The sequence below is a fragment of the Caretta caretta genome, chromosome 27 (genome assembly GCF_965140235.1).
Source record: "Caretta caretta isolate rCarCar2 chromosome 27, rCarCar1.hap1, whole genome shotgun sequence".
In the NCBI taxonomy this organism is placed as follows: Eukaryota; Metazoa; Chordata; order Testudines; family Cheloniidae; genus Caretta; species Caretta caretta.
Window position 1 is genome coordinate 14,479,607 of NC_134232.1, and position 8,995 is coordinate 14,488,601.

Sequence of the window (8,995 nt, forward strand, 5' to 3'; positions counted from 1 at the left end):
TTTTCCCCAAAATGGCCCAAGCAATTTGTTCGCATTAACCCAGCCACCTAAAAAAACGTAAGACAAATGTGAAGTTGCAAAGCACAAAAAAAGCCATTTCAAACCACAAGCTTTTGCATTCCTATAGCTTAATGGCCAAACCCACTTAAACCAAATTTGCAGTAAAATGAGTATTTCCATGACATTTTATGGAACCCTTCCAAGCTGATGAATAGTTACAGATTTAGGATGTACAAAGACAGTTTAATTGGGTATTCTGTACTTTTATAGTCTATTCAATAAACATTAACAAAGGACATGAAAATGGACATTTAAACCTCTCCAAATCCATTATCAGAGAATGAACGTATCTATTGGAGTGTTTTGCCTCTATTACAAACAGCAGGGACCTTGGTCAAGTGACAGGGACCTCCATGTCGTGCCAACCCCATTTAGGAACACAGCTGGAAAGCAGAGGCTCCATCCAATCACCGAAAAGGAGATTGTTGCTTTTAAATCCCCCTGGAAATTCTCACTTCTCTTAACACCCATGGGAACAGAGAGCTAGAGATTCTCCAATCCCAAACTGACAGGTGAGTGAAAGTGCACAGATGGCTACTTGGTGTTGGCACTTCTTCACTCCAGTATTTCATCAACACTCAGAGGCGGAGAAAAAGTCTGGACAAAGATGCTGCTGGAGACAGACTTTTTTTTGGTTCATTACAGCAGAGTCAGACTATAACAAGGCCATTTACGCCCTCAGAGTTACCGTCTCCAATGGTAAAAGAACCAAACAGCATCATTGCAGGGTTCTGAACTTTACCTCTAAGCTGGGATACGGGGCTTTCATTAACAGGTGGAAGGACCATGTGCGCTATGGCTTCACCGCTCTAGGTGAACAAGTAGCACAAATAGCAGAGAAGCAGGGTGCCAGCTGCTCTAGGGCGCAGTGGTGGGTTTGCTGGATCTACACAACCTGCTCTTAACACTGCAGTGCAGGAATTAGCTACAAGTAGAAGCACTATGGAGTCTTCATAGCTCAAGCAAAGGTTTTGTTTCAAGAAGAGCTTGTGTCGTGCACATGGACAAAACTACTTCAGCTTTAGCATCAATGCCTCTAGAAGAAGGGAAGGATTTCACAGAAAGATGGTGCAGAGAAACATTGAATAGCTTCATTCAACTGCATGTGGAAGGGATCTACTGTTGGCAGGGGATGGATCTAGGTGCAGAGATCCATCCATTCCAGTAGTTGACAGGAGAGAACCTTTGTTTTGTGGTTAGAAAGGCAGGAGAAATGAGGGACAGATTTGACTTGCTGCAGGTCCAAGTATTTGAATAGGAAAAGGTCACGCATTTCCCGGAGGGCCTGCTACTTCTTGGGGCACACCAGAGGAACTCAAGAGCTCATGGGCGTCTGTAGCTACACTACAGGGTGTTGGGGGAACTCGAGTTTGCAAGCAAGTGCTTGCTAATGGGAGTTTCAAGGGGATTCCAGTACAGAAGAACACATGTGAGTAGCATCATGCCTTTAACATCTCCTTCCAGCTTCTCCTTAGTCTCTCTGCCCTTCTTTAACCTCCCTGGCCCAGTCCTGCTCTTCCAGCCCCAGTACTGATGCGCCTGGGGATAAGAGACACTGACTTGATGGAGCTCTTACAGTGCTCCAGAAAAGGCAACTGAGCATCAGTACCCCATTTTGCAGATGGGGTAACAGACACAGGGGAAGAAGTGACTCACCCAAGGTCACATGGAGGGTCCATATTGGAACTGAGAATAGAATCCAGGAGTCACTACCCTACCCGCTGGAGCTCACTCATTCTCTGCAAGAACATGTCTACTTTAATCAGGCACGCAAGCAGGTGCAGCGTGGGCAAGACACAGATAACCTGCTACTTCACATCTAAAACTGACATTCTTTGCTTTTTAACTGAGACTGGCAGAGCCAGAGTTGTTAATGCTTGACTTGAAAGTCACCCTGAATGCACTAACACCTGACCCACAAGCTCAGAGTACTCACGGACGTCACCCCCAACATATTTTTAGAGACCCATGGAGCTAACACAAGTGGGCACTTTGTTTCCCTTCAGGCAGAGATCAGCATGACTCATTTCAAAAGGTTCCCAAGACACAGCCCCAGCAATTGAACACACTTAAGTGCCTCCTCTCCTCTTTCAAAACGCTCACAATCCTGCCATCCACCTCAGTGAAGGAATATGCTGTTCTGCCTGCTGGGAATACACCCCAGGTGAACACTGCCCTCCCTGAGAATTCAGAACATGGACACTGAGATCCTGGAAATAAATAGCACATTCTCAGCACTGCCAGTCTCCATACTGACAGGTTTCAGAGTAGCAGCCGTGTTAGTTTGTATTCACAAAAAGAAAAGGAGTACTAGTGGCACCTTAGAGACTAATCAATTTATTTGAACATAAGCTTTCAAAAGCTACAGCTCACTTCATCCGATGCCACTAGTACTCCTTTTCTTTTTTCTCCAAACTGAGAAATTTATTGACCTAGAAGAAAAGAGCAACTTTAAATACTCCGTAGAATGCTGGAACACCGGCCGATTTCAGAACATTTGGTATTATTGTGAAAAGATGTTTTTATTTCTTTTGCTCTTCCCAAACTTAATTTCTACCCAAGAAAACCACAAGCACAAGAAGTTTCATCTTTCACATGCATCTTGTATTTTCTGCAGTTTGGTTCGAAGCAGGCTTTGCTACAACATTCACTGAGAATAGAGGGTTTAAATCAATGGTACAGCATCACACCAACTTCAAGATTCCCACCACCCACCACTTTTTCCATGCCAGATGCTAGGTCAGTTTTCCGCACTGGGGTGGATATCAGCCCCGAACAGAAAGTGCAAAGACACAATGCTTTGTGTTCAGTTACTTCACAACAACAGAATAGTCTGAGGCCAGGTCTACATGCAAAAGTTAAGTCCACTCAGCTACGTCACTCAGGTGTGAAAAATTCACATCCCGGAGAAATGCAGGTAAGCCAGCCTAACCCCTCATGTAGACAGTTCCTCCAACAACCTAGCCCACCTCTCTGGGAGGTGGATTAAATAATTTTATTAAGATGCTGTTGAAGTAAACGGTACAGAGTTTAAGTATAGAAGTTTCTGGTTATCAGGGAATAAGGTACAGATTATAACATGGATGGGAGAACCCCCCCTGTTGCTGTAGTGAGTCTGCACACTGAGGAACTACAGCAGCACAAATGTAGCATTTCAAGAGGAAACAAGCCCTCAGACTTTTACAATGCACAATCAGGTCTATATTCTGTTGTTATGGACAGCACCAAGCACCGCTGCCTGACTCCCCTTCATGCAGCTCTCCCTGTATTTACCATATAATTAAATATGCACCCTCCCCACTGAGAGCAAAGTACATCAGGGCATTTACAAATACATGTTCACACTGATTTTATGGCAGCAATTTTCTACTGAGATTCTCTTTTCAGGGTCCTTATACAAGAGTTTTTTCCCCCCAGGCAACTCCCAGCAATACTTTGGCATTGTCCCTTCATCTTTGCTGCAAACCTAATTAATTAAGCTAATCATTTAGTAATGCAATTAGAACACCCTCTCCACTACCAGTGCCAGGGTTCCCCCAAAGCCCGGCAGCATGGCAGACTGAACATGCTTGTAATTTTACCCCATGGACTCCTTCCTTTTGCAGACTCATGTCCTCCATTTTTACCTTCCACTCACACATGAGGTTTGAGTTTATTCCTTCACTCCTCACCATCACACTCAAAGTCCTGCCTACTTTCATACTCAATACTAACTCCCTCTCACTTAAGGACAGTTCTGGTAATAAGATGAGAACACACAAGATTTGGGGCTCTAAAGTTACTTTACTCCAATGTGCTGCAAAGTATAACAAACTGGCTCAAGCTCTTATAAATAGGGCCCTACCAAATTCACATCCGTGAAAAACGTGTCACAGACCATGAAATCTGGTCTCCACTGTGAAACCTGGCTATTGTGGGGGGGGGTGAGGGGTGTCACTGTATTTCTACCCTTAATTCTGTGCTGCTGCTGGCAGAAGCACTGCCTACAGAACTGGGCTCCCAGCCAGAAGCTGCTACTGTCTGGCCACCCAGCTCTGAAGGCAGCACAGAAGTAAGGGTGAAAATATTGCAAACCTTCCCCCCTCCCCCCCCCCCAATAATAGCCTTGTGACCTCCTTTTGGGTTGGGACCCCGAGTTTGAGAAACGCTACCTTAAGGGCTTTACAGGTTTATATTTTTTTTTAATACATAGCCATGCTTTGTGACAACACCATGAAACATAAGATTTAAATCTCTGAAACCATGGATTTTAAAAATGACTGAAATTTACCAAAATGGACAGTGAATTTGATAGGGACCTATTTATAAGGTCCCAAACTCAGCTTTGAAGGATGTGACAGACTGTGCAATCACCGTACTGCCGAGATCAAGCATGCATGCGCTCTGAAAACCAACAAGGGACACTGAGGGTATGTGCACACCAAGAAGACTAGACCAGCACAGCGACACAGTGTAGACACAGCCTTCTTGAAGGAGTTTTGCTGTCAGTGGAGGGCCACCTCCTCCCGGAACTACTTCCATTAACATTGCTGTATAGTATCTACACTGGGGTGTGGTTTTTTCAGGCCCCAACCTACATAGATATGCCAACAGAGTTTTCAAGTGTAGGCCAAGCCTACCTAGCCAACTGCATGGCAAACAAATTTAACTTGCAATCTAAGTGTCAACTTGCTTGCAAATCAAGCCTCTACCACTACAAGCCATGTGACTACAAGGGACTCCAATCAGGCAATTTCATTAAAGAGAGTCAACACTGTTCACTTGTACAGGATCTTCCTTCCAAAGACCTCAAAACACTGGGAGCCAAATGCCCAAACCCTGCCTGCACCAGTTTTTGTGTTTCGCAAGAAAAAACGCATCAGTCACACACTCACTGCATGTGAATCAAGAAAGCATGTTTGATCATTTTATAACAAATACATGAACAGTATACAGCAACCTCAGAAAGCGAATGTGTCAAACGCTGATAAGCAGCCACACTGCAACTTCACCCTGAAAGCTGGTTGTACTAGATCCACTGCACTGTCAATTACATAGAGAGGGACAATTTTAAGTGCATGTTGCTCAGGCCTCAAAAAGAAATTGTCACCTTATGTTAGCATATGGAGAGCTGAGTCTGAACGCTGTCTCCTCCTTCCTCCCATAACAATCAGGAGAGCAGTGATCCCACTCTCACCGAAGGCCAGCCAAGGAGACAATTTTCAAACTTGCTGCCAAGGAATCAACAGCCACAGCAAGACTCGAGCAAACAAACAGGAAACCCCCATTTTGAGCTTTAAACAACAACAACAAAAAAGTATAATTTCAAGGACCAGCTGAATTGGATTTGCAGAACATCTTGCTCAGTGATTTTTGTAATTTGGCATTCAAGAGGAAATCAAGCTGCACTGCCTGTTACCAAGATTTCCCGAATTATAAAACAGCTCATTAAGCCTGAAACCCCAAGACAACTCCAGTTTACACCACTTGCCTTTAAGAAGCAGCAGGCGTCCCTTCGGTTTAATGCACAGTATAGATTTCTGGAGCCGCTGCACAGTGCAAAACAGATACAAGGCGTCTCACGCTCCAGATCCCATCAGGATCCAGTTTCTCCGTGCAAAGCAACTTCTCCCTGGACGTTTAGCAGGAACCCGGCAAACCTGACGCTCCAGCCAAGGCGACTGCAGAGGGTGGTCGGAGCGCGCTTCGGATTCTCGGCATTACATACACACGGCGCCAGCATGGCCTTCAGCGACGCCCCGGCTTGATCAGGAGCGACCGGAGGGCGCGTTAAACGCCGGCGAGAGCGGTCACGCTGGGAACGCGTCTCCTGGGCGAGGGACGAGCCCCCATCGCCAGCCGGCGAACGGACCGCGGGCCCGCGGCCACAGACACGGGACCGCCCCGGCCGGGCCCCAGCGCCGCCCCCCCCCTCCGACTTGCACCAACTTTGCTCGTGCGCCGCTTCGCTCGTGCCAGACCCCAGACAAACCGGCACAACCCCCCCCCCGCCCCGCCCGGAGCCCCGGGCACAGAGCCCCCCCCCCCCACAGCTGAACCTCCCCCCGCCCCGCACGGGGGCCCGGGCACGGAGCCCCCCCCCCCCACGCTGAACTCCCCCGCCCCGCACGGGGGCCCGGAGCCCCCCCCCCACGCTGAACTCCCCCGCCCCGCACGGGGGCCCGGGCACGGAGATCCCCCCCCCGCCCCGGGCCCTGCCCGCGAGGCTCGGAGCCGGGACCGCTGCGCCCCCCCGCCGACGTTGACCCGGGAGAGGCGCCGCCCCGAGCCCTCGCCACGGTGGGGTGGGGCGGGAGGGGGCGGTTCCCCCTCAGACTCTCCCCCCCTACGACCCCCAATGCCGCTCCCGGGCACGCGGAGCCGCGGAGCCCCTCAGCCCGCCCGCCCGCCGCCCCCCAGGCGCGAGCCCTCACCTGCGCGCGCTGCCCCGCTCCGCCCGCTCCCGCCCGGCACTGGCGGCCGCCCGGCTCGCACCCAGCGAACAAAAGGCGGGTGGGGCAGAGCCCGCAGCCCAGCCCCGCCCCCGCGGTCCCCATGGACACAGGCACCGCCCGCTCGCCGCCGCCCATTCATTGGCCCGCTCGCCCTTCCCTCACGCCGGCAGGGGCGGGGGCTCCGCCGCCCCCTGGCTCGATGGACCGCCTCCCCATTGGCCGCCTGCCGAGCGGAGGGCGGCCGGGCACGCGGGGCCGGAAGCGGATTGGCGCTTGGATTGGGAGCTGGGAGGCGATTGGACGTCGGGGATGGCGGTCACGGGGCGGAAGGCCGGGGGGCGGAGGTGTCCCTCAGGCAAGTGGGGAGGTGCCCACCTGGATGAGGTCATGCAGGTGAGGGAGGGGCTCGAGGCTAGGAGGGAGGAGCCTGCGAAAGGGGAGGGGCGGGGGCAGGGGGAGTCTGGCCGGGGTTGGGGTTGGGGTTGGGGGCGGGGGCAGGGGCAGGGGCAGGGGGTGGCCGGGGTGCGGGGCAGCGGGAAGCCGGGGTGGGGGGCAGGGGGAGTCTGGCAGGGGCAGGGGGAAGCCGGGGGCGGGGGAGTCTGGCAGGGGCGGGGGAAAGGGGAGTCTGGGGTGGGGCAGGGGGAAGCCAGGGGCGGGGGAAGCTGGTAGGGGCGGGGGGAAGTCGGGGGCAGGGGGAAGCCAGGGTTGGGGGCAGGGGGAGTCTGGCAGGGGTGGGGGGCAGGGGGAGTCTGGGGTGGGGCAGGGGGAAGCCAGGGGCGGGGGAAGCTGGTAGGGGCGGGGGGAAGTCGGGGGCAGGGGGAAGCCAGGGTTGGGGGCAGGGGGAGTCTGGGGTGGGGCAGGGGGAAGCCAGGGGCGGGGGAAGCTGGTAGGGGCGGGGGGAAGTCGGGGGCAGGGGGAAGCCAGGGTTGGGGGCAGGGGGAGTCTGGCAGGGGTGGAGGGAAGGGGGAGTCTGGGGTGGGGCAGGGGGAAGCCAGGGGCGGGGGCAAGGGGGAAGCCAGGGGCGGGGGAGTCTGGCAGGGGCGGGGGGAAGTCGGGGGCAAGGGGAGGGGGCGGGGCAGCCAGGGTTGGGGGCAGGGGGAGTCTGGCAGGGGGAGGGGGAAGGCGGGGGCAGGGGGAATCTGGCAGGGGTGGAGGGAAGGGGGAAGCCAAGGTCGGGGGAGTCTGGTAGGGGCAGCAGGAAGCCGGGGTGGGGGCAGGGGGAGTCTGGCAGGGGCAGGGGGAAGCCGGCTGGGGGACAGGGGGAGTCTGGGCTAGAAGCTGGGACCTGTTCAGTCCCCTAAGAACTCTTTGCAGTGCACCTTCAGGCAGCTCCCCAGAGCGGTCCCATCCCCCTCTAGGTAGCCCCCACAGACAGCAACCCTATTGTCCCCATCACCCCCCCAACACATACAGAAACCCCATTTCCCCAGCAAGAGGGCCGCCACCATAACACCCCACTTCTCTTTTCAGGGAGAGGCACGGACCTGTTAATAACCACGTGGGTCACATCCCTCCGAGCGCGGGGGGATGCATGTGACAGGCTGTGCCTAAGCTAGGACTTGGAGATGGAGCTCACAGTGGACAGCAGCCATGGCTCCCTCATGGGTTGCTGCGCATGGTTTAGCTGTTTGAGCGCAACGGGCCCCGCCATGTTCAATAACCTCATGCTCAACCACCTTCCTTGGCAGGATCCAGTTCAAAACTGCCTTTGTTATTCTGCAACACCGCGGTGCACTAGCTCCAGCCAAGCTTGACGACTTTCTTGGCTCCCTTCTCTTCATGTAGCACTGGTTTCCCTTCTGGCCCCAAGCTTCCAACACAATCCCCTAATCCGTATGCAAGAGCCTTCTCCTCTGCCTCTCCTCCTGCCTGCACCAGGCTCCTTGTGTCACTCCATTTCTCTCCTGACTTCCTGTGAAAACATTTGTTTCTCCCTTGCATTCCCTGCAGCACAGCACAAGCCCAGACAGGAACAACTGTGCAACCAATTTGACAGAGGAGAAATTGAAACAGAGTCACTTTTCTACTCCAGGGTCCCGGGGTCGGGAAGAACGATATTTCCTCCAATGATCAGAAATGATAAAAGACTTCCCATTAAAAAGCAATGAGGAGAACCTGTGCCCGGCCTGCAGGGAAAGGAGCAAGTTGATAGGAATAGCATCTCACAGTTTCAGAGTAACAGCCGTGTTAGTCTGTCTTTGCAAAAAGAAAAGGAGTACTTGTGGCACCTTAGAGACTAACCAATTGTACTCCTTTTCTTATCTCACAGTTTAACACCCTGCCACCACCAGCGATGCTGACAAATGGACAGAAGATAAACCCCAGCAGCTTCCAGACGCTTGCTACAGTGACCAGGGACCCAGACCTGAGGCTTCTACCTCAATCACTCTTCCATAACCCTTTGTCTGGCTTGAAACACTGATAAAGTATCTTGCATTTGAAATATCTTGGGACTTGGATTCTTTACCTCTTTGAAGTGTTTGCAGAGATACCATGTGTCT

At 52.9% G+C, this 8,995-nt stretch overlaps 1 protein-coding gene and 1 long non-coding RNA gene across 3 annotated transcripts in view; one reads left to right on the forward strand and one right to left on the reverse strand.

Annotated features, from left to right (window-relative positions):
- Nucleotides 1-6,609, reverse strand: part of JUP (junction plakoglobin) — a 50,669-nt gene extending 44,060 nt beyond the window's left edge. The window contains exon 1 of one of the 2 annotated variants that reach the window (XM_048829986.2): nucleotides 6,474-6,609. The gene's annotated coding sequence lies outside the window, so the exon portion shown is untranslated. Of the gene's footprint in view, nucleotides 1-5,530; nucleotides 5,903-6,473 lie in introns of those variants that run through there. The other variant, XM_048829987.2, reaches the window with a different exon arrangement.
- A 152-nt stretch (nucleotides 6,610-6,761) lies between these two features.
- Nucleotides 6,762-8,937, forward strand: LOC142070188 (uncharacterized). The gene is made up of 2 exons (XR_012666191.1): nucleotides 6,762-6,887; nucleotides 8,764-8,937. It is a non-coding gene; the product is annotated as an uncharacterized LOC142070188 (long non-coding RNA).
- The last annotated feature ends 58 nt before the right edge of the window (nucleotides 8,938-8,995 follow it).